Below are 12319 nucleotides of genomic sequence, written 5' to 3'. Positions count from 1 at the left end.
CAGGTTTCTAACATAGCTAAAGAAGGCCTTGTGATTGTCTTTTGTGTCTTTTGTGATTTTTCTCTCAAAGTTGGCCTTGAATGATTTTATGAGTGATCGTAGTTTTTTGCTAGTACTGATCAGAGATGCCTTCCCATTTAGGGATTTTGCTCTGTCATGTAGTAGCTTCCTCCTTCTGTTGTAAAGTTTGTTTATGACTGGGGTCCACCAGACTGGGCGCCTGCCTTTGAGGGAATGGGTCTTGGTTTTATTTGGGATTGCATGATCCTTGCATTCTTGAAGGTGCCCATAGAAGGCATTTGCAAAGGATTCAGCAGTGTGGGTTGTGGTTTCCACTGGCCCAGAGACCTTGAAGGATACCACTTCAGTCTTAAGAAGTGTGAAGTAGGCTTTTGAGAAGTTCTTCACTGTGGTCTTTTGTGCAGGGGGTGGGGGCAGGATGTGGATTTCCAGTGAGATTAATTTATGGTCTGATCTTACCAATGAGGGATATACTTCTGGTGTGGAGCATTTTGTCCCCATGTTTGTGATGACCAGGTCTAGTATATTGTCTCCTCTTGTGGGAATGGTGACTAGTTGTTCCATTGCATTGGAGTTTATGAATTCTAGGAACCTTTGGGCTAGGGTGTTTGGGCTTGAGTAATGTTCCCAGTCTATGTTTGGGTAGTTGAAGTCTCGCAATATGACGGTATTTGGAGAAACATTCATACTGTCCAGTGTCTTCAGGAAGGCTGTGTGGGTTTCCTGAGTTTGAGAGGGTGGTCTGTAGCATGCTACAAATTGTAAGGCAGTTTTGCCTATTGTTAGTTGCACCTGGATGGTCTCCGATGCTTCGTGCGTTGCCACTAACCTGGAGGTGTGGGTATCTTTGATGAATATGGATACTCCCCCTCCTTTTGTGGTTTGGTCCAAGTTTTGGGGCCGGAAAGCATGATATGAGGTAAAACCTGATAGTGCTGGGGTGCTCTCAGGAGCCTTGAACCAGGTTTCAGTCACTGCACAGACATTGATGTTCTCCATACTGAGGAGGGCTTTGAGGGCGTGCATCTTGAGGTTTAGACTTCTGGCATTGAGCAGCATTACCCTTATTTTTTTCCACTTGTGTTTTCTAGGGAGGTAGGTTTGTCATTTGAGCCTTGCCTAAAAAGGCACTATGGGGTGGCAAGAGCCTTGGCCAATATCTGGAAGCCCAGGGTGACAGGTGCAAGCCATCCTCATGCAGCATGGCTTGTCGAGCATGTCATCCCAAGCAGACAGACATTGGATCCCCTTTGAATGACACCAGTAATTAAGCCAATTGTTAAAACTGATCATTTTGTCTTTGTACTGTGGCATCATTCTTGGTGAGGGTAAGATGCTGCTCAGGGTCAGGGTCGTACCGGCCTGGACTACATAATCAGAGAGCTCGTCTATGTCTCTTTTCATGTAGTCCAGGGAGGTACGTCTCAGGTTGTTCACACCGGCATGTACAATGACTGAGTCATATTTGTACTTGCTGTGGAGTGACCTGAGTGCTTGTGTTATTTGGCGGATTCTAGCTCCTGACAGGCAGCTTACTGTGACCTTTTCCTTGTTCAGTCTGGTGAGTGGGACGTCAGTGTGTCTGACTATGGAGTCACCTATTACAAGTGTGTCTGGCATGTTGTTTGGCCTTAAGGGCTGTGACTGTTTAGCACACTGACTTTGTGAAATATGTGTTGCATGTGCTATGTCTTGAGGTGGCGGTTGCTTGGGTGTCTGCTTTGGAGGCCTCTGTTGTTTTGGTAGATTTTTAATCAGCGCCTCCGAGTATGTTTTTGTGTGTTTATGTGTTTGGTTTACAGTTGTGATAGTTCTACGTGAGACTGGATTTGTGGTGTGCATGGTTACCTTCTCCTTCTGCCTGGTCTTGCCAGTACTGAATTGAGAGAGCTCAGCCTCCAGTTTGGCTATATAGTTGCATCTCTCGCATATATTTGTATTTGTTGGGAGGAGGAGAGGGTTGTCTGTGTACATGAGGCAATTGTAACATTGCCTTAAGATTCCCAGATTCACCAGCTGAACAGGAGAGGATGCCAGCAACTGACCCTTAGACATGCTAGAATAGTGAAAAAGATTGCTGTGTAACTGAGTCAGAAAGGATCTATAGGGAAATGGGTACTCAAGGGAATTTAGGTGAAAGAAGTACTTTATTTTGTTTAAGAGTGCTTTACCTGTATAAAAAATGCTTTAGGAGCAAGTGCTGAGCTTTTCAGTTAGAGAATAGGCTGTTTAAATTGCAAGTAGAGCAGTTCTAAGGGAAAAATTGAAGAGTAGACTTTAAGAAATAGTTTAAACTTGATTAACCGGCGCTGCCCTATGCTGCTCTATGAGCATATGTTACACCATCTATAGTGTCAGTAGGGACAAAGGCTGAGGTAGGGCTGTGCTTGAGCAGGGCACACAGGTGAGGTGCCAGGTCTCTCTGTAGTTAATGTAGAACACAGCCTGGGATATTGTCATGCCCCACAGAAGCTGTATTCTTAGCATTGGACAGTGGTGTTTTAACCTGTGCAGCAGTAATACTGGGTGCCTGGCAGTGTACTGGCATTGTGATTGGTCATTTGGGGGGGAGAGGGGTAAAGTTTGAAGTCAATATGTCAGTCAGTATATTGACAATATTTTTTGGCTCAGCCTAGGAGGTACCATTGTCTAATAGCTCAGAACAAATCTTGGTATTGCCATGGAGATTCTTTACATAACTGTATGAGGCCTTGTGGTTGTCTTTACTATGTGATCCAATTCTGTTTTCACAGTTAACTTTGTAGTATTTGATTAGGGATCTCAACTTTTAATTGAGGCTGATAAGGGTTCTTTTTCAGTCTTGGGACTTCACATTATTCCATATCAGTTCCCTCCTTCTGTTGTACAGTTTCTTTATGGCTGGGGACCACCACATCATCTTCCTTTTTTTTGAGGTGAGGGTCCTGGTTCTATTGGGTATGGCAGTATCCATGCATTTGTGTATGTGTTCATAGTGCATTGTTGTTTAATTCTGCAGTCATGCAACTAGTCTCCATATGCATGGCTGCCATGAGGTTAGCCACCTCTGTTTTTATGAGGCCATAGTTAGCTTTGGACAGGCTTTTCATGATGGTTACCTGTGCAGGGGGGGTGTTATGGATTTCCAAAGGTGTTTAATTTGTGTTAAGATATAACAAGCGAGGAGTTGAGTACTGGTGTAGAGCAATGGTTGCTCATGTTAGCAAGGACCAGGTCAATGTGATGGGCATGCGCATCAGTACATGAGTAACTTTCCCAGTTAATGATGGGGTAGTTGATGTCAACCAGTATGAGAGCGTTAGGTTGGACACTAATATTCTCCAGTGTGTTTAAGGACATGGAGTGTGAGTCTTGGGACATATTTGGGGACCTATAGCAGGCTACAACCTGAACCACTGTCTTACCCAATGTTAGTTACACCTGCAGGATCTGTAATGAATAATGTTGGTGTACCACTCTGGAGGTGTGTGCATCCTTAATGAATATGGAAATACCACCACCTTTGGTGCTTCACTCAAAGTTCTGCAGCCACAAGTTGTGGAATGAGTTATAGGCTGGTAGTGCAGTGGTGCTTCCTTCTGCCTTTAACAAGGTCTCTGTTACAGCACAGATGGTATTGTTCCCCATTTTAAGGAATACATACACTGAGTGCATTTTCAGATTTAGACTTCTAGTATGCAGCAGCATGATCCTCAGATTCCATGTGTTTGTACCTGTCATATATTTCTGTATATTTATATATATATATATATATATATATATATATATATATATATATATATATATATAAATATACAGAAATATATGACAGGTACAAACACATGGAATGTGCACTCGATGCACTCCTCAGCATGGAGAACATCGACGTCTGTGCAGTAACTGAAACCTGGTTCAAGGCTCCTGAGAGCACCCCAGCATTACCAGGCTATACCTCGTATCATGCTTTTCGGACCCAAAACCCAGGCTGAACCACAAAGGGAGGGGGAGTGTCCATATTCATCAAGGACACCCACACCTCTAGGTTAGTAGCAACACATGAAGCTTCAGAGACCATACAGGTGCAACTAACCATAGGCAAAACTGCTATACAACTGGTAGCATGTTACAGACCACCCTCCCAATCTCAGGAACCCCACTCAGCCTTCCTAAAGACATTGGAGGATATGAATGTATCACAAAATACCATCATACTGGGAGACTTCAACTACCCAAACATAGATTGGGTACATTATTCTATCCCTAATACCCTAGCCCAAAGGTTCCTGGAATTCATAAATTCAAATGCACTGGAACAACTAGTCACCTCTCCCACTAAGGGGGATAATATACTAGACCTGATCATCACAAACATGGGGACAAAATGCTCCACACTGGAGGTATACCCCTCACTAGTGAGATCTGACCACAAACTAATCACCCTGGATATACATATCCCACCTCCATCCCCAGCACAAAAGACCACAGTGAAAAACTTCTCAAAAGCAGACTTCACTCTTCTTAAGACTGAGATGGTATCCTTTAAGCCCACTGGGCCAGTGGATACCATATCCCACAATGCCGAATCCTTCACAAATGCTTTCTATGGACATCTCCAAGAATGCATGGATCATGCAATCCCAAATAAATCCAAGTCCCTCTCCACCAAAGGCAAGCGTCCTGTCTGGTGGACCTCAGCCATTAACAAATTGTATAACAAAAGAAGGAAGCTACTGCACATCAGAGCAAAATCCCATAAAGGGAAGACATCTCTGATCAACATTAGCAGAAAACTATGTTCTCTCATAAAAACATCCAAGGCAAACTTTGAGAGAAAAATTGCTAAGGACACTAAAGATAACCACAAAGCCTTCTTCAGCTATGTTACAAACCTGGGCGGAAACCCTCAGATATGCTCAGAGTTAGTTCAGAACAACAAAAAAATACACTGAACCCACAGATATTGCCAACATTCTGGCTGACAGTTCAGTGCAAATTTCTCCCCTCCCTCACCCCCAAAAGAAGAAATACTTATCCCAGCTGAATGTAATCTCCCTGTCATCTCAGATGTCCAAGTGAGAACCGCCCTCAACAAAGCTAAAAACACAGCATCAATGGGACCTGACAGTATCCCGGGTTGTGTGCTACGTGGACTCCAAGAGGAGCTAAACCCGCACATAAAAATGCTATTTAACCTTAGTCTTACTACAGGATATGTACCTGAACACTGGCGTACAGCAACAGTAGTCCCACTCCACAAAGGGGGTACCTCTACAGACCCTGGGAACTACCGCCCCATAAGCTTAACCAGCCTGGTCTGCAAAGCTATGGAAAGAATCATTATGGAACTCATAAACAGAGACATAGGGGACCTAGAGACACTTGACCCCACCCAGTTCGGCTTTGTAAAGGGCAGATCCTGCCTTTTGAACCTGGTTGACTTTTTCAAAACAGTCCCTAGAGCCATTGATGAGGGCAAAGCAGTCCATACAGCCTACCTGGACTTGGCTAAGGCCTTCGACACAATACCCCACTCAGGCATCATAGATAAGCTCAACAGCTTAAACGTAAACCCTTATGTCACTAGATGGGTTGCAAACTGGCTAAAGGACAGAACCCATAAAGTTAAAATCGCTGGAGCAATGTCAGACTCAAAGCCAGTCACAAGTGGTGTTCCACAGGGATCTGTCCTGGGACCCCTCTTGTTCGGCATTTATTTCTCAGATGTTAAAGCAAACATGGGAGGGCTGTGGCTGACAAAGTTCGCAGATGACTGCAAACTAGGCACCATAGTCGATACACCAGCGGACACATACATCCTACAAAAAGGCCTCACAGAAACGGACAACTGGTGCCGGAGTCACGGCCTTAAACTAAATGCCAAAAATGTATAGTCATCCCCTTTGGGAAAAACAAAGTACCCACAAATTATCACATAGACAGCAACCCACTGAGTATGGAAAAAGTAATCAGAGACCTAGGGACCCAAGTCGACAGCAACCTCTCATTTGACACCCACATTGCCAAAGTGGTTAGAAAAACATTCTACCTTGCACACCTCATCATGAAGGGATACACATCCAGATCCAAGGATGTCATTGTACCCCTATACTCCTCCCTCATCAGACCCATGATTGAGTGCAATGCCCCATTTGGTATGTACCTCACCCGGCATTTGCAACAGCTGGAGAGACCACAAAATACCTCACCAAGAGTATCAAGGGTCTCCAACATATGTCTTATTCTGCCAGACTAAATAAACTTCAGCTCTATTCAGTAGCATACCGCCTGCTCAGAGGTGATCTCTGCCTGATGTACAAGGCCATGTCCAATCAGGATCTGATGGACATGCTCCATCTCAAAAAATCCAAATCCATCAGGACCACGAGAGCTAAAGACTTAAACCTCGGCACAAGTATGAATAGGACATGCTGGAGGGATAGATTCATAACCCAGAGGCTTCCCATACTTTGGAACAAGATCCCAGTTCATATTAGGCAGAGCCCCTCACTGACTCTCTTCAAGAGAAATCTTGATGAGTGGATAGGAGATCGTAAGTTTACCCCAGGGGTCACATCTGTGTCACTGCTAGATAGGGGCACAGTAAACTGATTCTATTATATAAGGGGACCTTCATGGTGTCACTACTAGACAGAGGCACAGTATTCTAAATTTATTCTGTACATTTTTGTACCATTTCATGGGGTGGCAAAAGCCACATCACTATGGTTAGGCTTACAAATGCCCCAGGGCAGATAGCCTAGTACTAAACTATGAAACTATGAAACTATGAAACTATGTATGTATGTATGTATTTATTCACCTTTCGATATATATATATATATATATATATATATATATATATATATATATATGTGTGTGTGTGTGTGTGTGTGTGTGTGTGTGTGTGTGTGTTGTGTGTGCGTGTGTGCATGCATATATGTAGATATAAAAGTGGATGTATACATACACACATTCACATATTCAGGGTTACATATGTGCACTCATACTGTGTGTGTGTATGTTTGTGTGTGTATGTGTGTGTGTGTGTGTGTGTGTGTGTGTGTGTGTGTGTGTGTGTGTGTGTGTGTGTGTGTGTGTGTGTTTCTGTGTGTGTGTATCTGTGTGTGTGTCTGTGTGTGTGTCTGTGTGTGTGTGGTCTGTTGGTCACCCTGGTTGTTGGCAGCAATGACCAGTAGCTTTCACAACAACACACTTTTGAATATTTCTTGGGGAAGACCACTTGGTGTATGTACTTATCTTGCTGTCATTTTCAGCCTTGGGGTTGGACCATGGGTGTTGGACACAGTATAATTACAGCCTTCTTATAGCTACTTTATACCTTCTCTTACCTAGAAGACCTGTGGAGGGAATGTTTGTTAACAGTACCTGACTATTTCTACACATATTCACAAAATACTAGTTGAAATTATGCATAATGCTTACTACCACCCCTGAGATTTGAACCGTGGGTGTTTCTGCTAAAAATGCAAGAAGTTTGCATTTCACCTGAAGGAGCTATTGAGAAACTGCTGTTTTTTCCTTGAATGATTTCTTTCTCCTTCTCTCTTTGTTGTACAGTCTGGCCTTGTAATTACAACATTCTTATACATGCATTCCTATACATACCTTTTGACATAGCACAGTGTGGAAAACAGTGGTTAACACAACATTACTATTCAGATATCAGATCTTGCTGCATGACATTTTTCATATCAGTTAATCTTGTGTCTTACAGAGGCACTAACTTTGTCAGATGAGACTTGATTGTTTAATGCTTTCAGAGCTATAGTTGCTATGCCTAACCTGTACACATTTCAATTCATACCATACCAGAGTAAACACAACCAGTCCAGGGTTTTGAATTTAATTGATAGGCAGTTACAGTTTTATTTATATATAACCTATATGAGACTATTACTGTAATATTTTCTGGTTTATTCAGTACAAGCCATACCCATTTTTAATATTGCCAGATGACATTCTACTCCATTATATTTATTTGGTATGAATACTACAAGCTAGATTGTTACTCACCAGCCTCGTGACACAGCCTTTGCAATCTGCTGTTATGGGCTTCCTGGTTCGCAGCCCGCTCAGCTGGAGCTGTAAAGAAGATAGAGAAAGATTTATGCATTACCTATCCATCACATACACAGGCTGGACTTTGGTAAGCACTTATTGATATGAATACTTACACATGCCAGGGACATCACACCTCTGCCGTGCTTCTTGACCCACTGGTCCAAGAGCTGCCTCTTCCTCCACTTCAAGTTTGGCATAGTGGTGCTTGACCTGCTCACCAGTCTGAGGGATGCCAGTGGCACTGGTGAGGTCACAGGCAAGACTTTCCCAGGCCCCCACTTTATATTGGGAGCCCTGGAACTGGTTCTGCAGCAGTCTCATGTCATGGTTTTTAACAAGGAGTCCTACAATGACCTTGGACTCCTGTATGCCTCAGTGCTGTGCCAGAAAGGGCATGACCTCTCCAACACCTGCCATACTGTCTACAGTGGGGAGGCTCAACCAGTTATGAGCTGTATTCCCGCCTGCGATATTTAAATATGGCTGATTTCTTGCCCTTTGCTGTGATTGGACAGTTTTAAATATGTTGAGCTAAGCTATGGCCAAACCTGCTTAGCTAAGGTTGGCAGTGCTTAAAGAGGCATGTTCAGCACTGCTTACCAATGAGCAAATCCACTTAGCTGGGCTACTCATTGCTTAGCATTCATATTTACACAATGCTTATACCCGATCAGCATAGCTGTGCGATGCTTATCATTGCTTATGTTTTATTTTATGGACTATCAACTGTATGGGATTAATTCATCATTCTTGACATACTATAATTTTGTTTACCTTCCCTGACATCCCCCAATGTGCTTTTATTACATTTATTCTTGTGTGACTATACTGTATGGGGCACTTGTGTTTATATGGAGGTTTCACAACTTTATTACACTGACACCTCACATCTGGACCTACTACTGGTTAACAAATATATGTTATTTACTACCTAATTATTAAAAAAATAAATTATGTATTGCTTTCACATGTAAAATGCTAATTGGCTTTATAGGAGATTGAACCAGGGACAACTACTTGTAAAGTAAACCCTCCAACTACTTCACTATTTCCACATTATTCTGATTTGAAGTATATACCTATTTAGCTCATTATGATGTGTAAGCTAGCCTGAAAAGAGCTGCAAGATGTACACACCCACTCAGCTACACATAAACTTTATTGCGGACTGAAAAAAAAATTTAAACTGTTGTGTTTTATTTTTGTACTGTAGGGGTATGCACATTGATTTCTGCAACATTATCTGTGGAGGAATGTGCTTTTAAAACGGTGATGACATGACAGGCTTTGCATTTGAGAGGTATGCTCCACAGAAACTAACAGTGTCCACCACCCCTCTCAACTGTACAAATTGTCACAGACTGCCCAGATATAGGTTCATAGGTTCATAGGTTCATACTAGGCTATCTGCCCGAGGGCATTTATAAGCCTAGCCCATAGTTTTGTGGCTTACGCCACCCCTTTTGTATGGGGAACTATACCCATTATTTTGCTGTGCCTCTGTCTAGCAGTGGCACTGAGGTAATCCCTGGAGTATATCTGCGATCTCCCATCCATTGGTCAAGATTTCTCTTGAACAAGGCCAGCGAGGTGCTCTGCCTCACATATACCGGGATTTTGTTCCACAGCATAGGGAGTCTTTGGGTGATGAATCTATCCCTCCAGCACGTCCTATTAATAGCTGTGTCGAGGTTTAAGTCTCCCGCCCTTGTGGCTCTGATGGATCTAGATTTTTGAGGTGAAGCATATTCATCAAATCTGGGTTAGACATGGCCTTGTATGTCAGGCAAAGGTCACCTCTGAGCAAGCGGTGGCGACTGAATAGAGCTGGAGTTCTTTCAGTCGGGCAGCATAGGACAGATTTTGAGACCCTTTATCCTTTTGGTGAGGAACTTTTGTGGCCTCTCCAGCTGCTGCAAGTGTCGGGTCAGATACATTCCGAATGGGGCATTGTACTCAATCATTGGTCTGATGAGTGATGAGTATAGGGAGACTATGACCTCCCTTGATCTAGATGTGAATCCCTTCATGATAAGGTGGGCAATGTAGAAGGTCTTCCTAACTACTTTAGCTACATGGGTGTCGAATGACAGGCTACTGTCAACCTGGGTCCCCAGGTCCCTGATAACTTCTTCTGTGCTCAGAGGATTACCACCTATATGGTAGCTAGGGGTAACCTTGTTTTTCCCGAAGGGTATGACTATGCATTTTTTGGCATTTAACTTTAGGCCATGGCTCTGGCACCATCATCCGTTTCTGTGAGACCCTTCTGAAGGATATCTGTGTCAGATGTGTTTTCGACTACGGCGCCCAGTTTGCAGTCATCTGCAAACTTTGTCAGCCATAACCCTCCTGTGTTTGCTTGTACTTCAGAAAAGTAGATGCCAAACAAGAGTGGGCCCAGGACTGAGCCCTGTGGGACACCACTTGTGACAGGCTTTGAGTCTGACATGGCGCCAGCAACTCTGACCCTGTGGGTTCTGTCACTCAGCCAGTTTGCAACCCATCTTGTGATGTATGGGTTAACATTTAAGCTGATGAGTTTTTCAATGATACGCGAGTGGGGTATTGTGTCGAAGGCCTTCGCCAGATCGATGTAGGTTGTATGGACTGCCTTTCCCTCATCAATGGCTTTGGTGACTGTTTCGAAAAAGTCAACCAAGTTTAAAAGGCATGATCTGCCTTTGACAAAGCCAAACTGGGTTGGATCCAAAGTCTGCAAATTCCCTGTGTCTTTATTTATGACGTCCATTATGATCCTCTCCATAGCTTTGCAGATAAGGCTTGTCAAGCTAATGGGCCGGTAATTTCCAGGGTCTGTGGAGGCACCGCCTTTGTGAAGTGGGACCACAGTCGCAGTGCGCCACTCCCTGGGTACGTATCCAGAGGTGAGACTATGATTAAACAGCTGACCTAGCTGTGGGTTTAATTCCTCGTTGAGTTCGTGGAGCACACAGCCTGGGACACCATCAGGTCCCATGGATGCTGTGTTTTTTGCTTTGGAGAGAGCAGTTCTCACTTGGGCGTTTGAGATGTTTGGGGGCTGCAACCATTTGGTATAGATATCTCTCCTTTTGGGGAGGGGAGAAGTTTGCACTGAACCTGTCAGCCAGTATGTTGGCAATGTCTGTAGGATCAGTAATCTTCACATCATTTTGAACTAGTTCTGAGCATATCTGGGAGTTTCCTCCCAGGTTTCTAACACAGCTAAAGAAGGCCTTATGATTGTCTTTTGAGTCTTTAGCTATTTTTCTCTCAAAATTTGCTTTGGATGATTTTATGAGAGCTCTTAGCTTTTTACTTATAGTGATCAAAGGTGTCTTACCTTTTAAGGATTTTGCTCTATCTTGTAGTAGCTTCCTCCTTTTGTTGTAGAGTTTGTTTATGGCTGGGGTCCACCAGACCGGACGCTTGCCCTTGGTACAAAGAGTCTTTGTTTTGCTTGGGATTGCCTTATCCATGCAGTCCTGCAGGTGCTGGTAGAAGTCATTTGTAAGTGATTCAGCGGCTTGAGTACTGTTTTCCGCCGGCTCGGGGGCCTTAAAGGAGACCACACTAGTCTTTAGAAGTGTGAAGTCGGCTTTTGAGAAGTTTTTTACTGTGGTCTTTTTTATTTCAGGTGGGGGTGGGATGAGGACCTCCAGCAAGATTAGTTTGTGATCTGATCACACCAGTGAGGGTATACTTCGGTGTTGAACATTGTGCTCCCATGTTCGTGATGATGAGATCAAGTATGTTTTCTCCTCTTGTGGGGATGGTGACTAGTTGTTCCATGGCATTTGAGTTTATGAATTCCAGGAACTTTTGGGCTAGGGTGTTTGGGCTTGAGTAGTGTTCCCAGTCTATATTAGGGTAATTGAAGTCACCTAGTATGATGGTGTTTGGAGATACATTTATCCCCTCCGGTGTTTTCAGGAAAGCCATGTGAGGTTCCTGAGTTTGTGAGGGTGGCCTGTAACATGCTACAATTTGCAGAGCAGTCTTGCCTATGGTTAATTGCACCTGGATGGTCTCCGATGCATCGTGCGTTGCCACCAGTCTTGAGGTGTGGGTGTCCTTGATGAATATGGATACCCCCCTCCTTTCTTGGTATTGTCCGGATTTTGGGGCCGGAACGCATGGTATGAGGTAAAACCTGTTAGTGCTGGGGTCCTCTCAGGAGCCTTGAACCAGGTTTCTGTCACAGCACAGACATCGATGTTCTCCATACTGAGAAGGGCCTCGAGTGCGTGCATTT

This window comes from Protopterus annectens, chromosome 5.part0 (assembly GCF_019279795.1).
Source record: "Protopterus annectens isolate FY-2018-M chromosome 5.part0, PAN1.0, whole genome shotgun sequence".
NCBI classification, from domain to species: Eukaryota; Metazoa; Chordata; order Ceratodontiformes; family Protopteridae; genus Protopterus; species Protopterus annectens.
The sequence above is the reverse complement of the archived record's forward strand: the minus strand, read 5'-3'. Positions refer to the sequence as shown.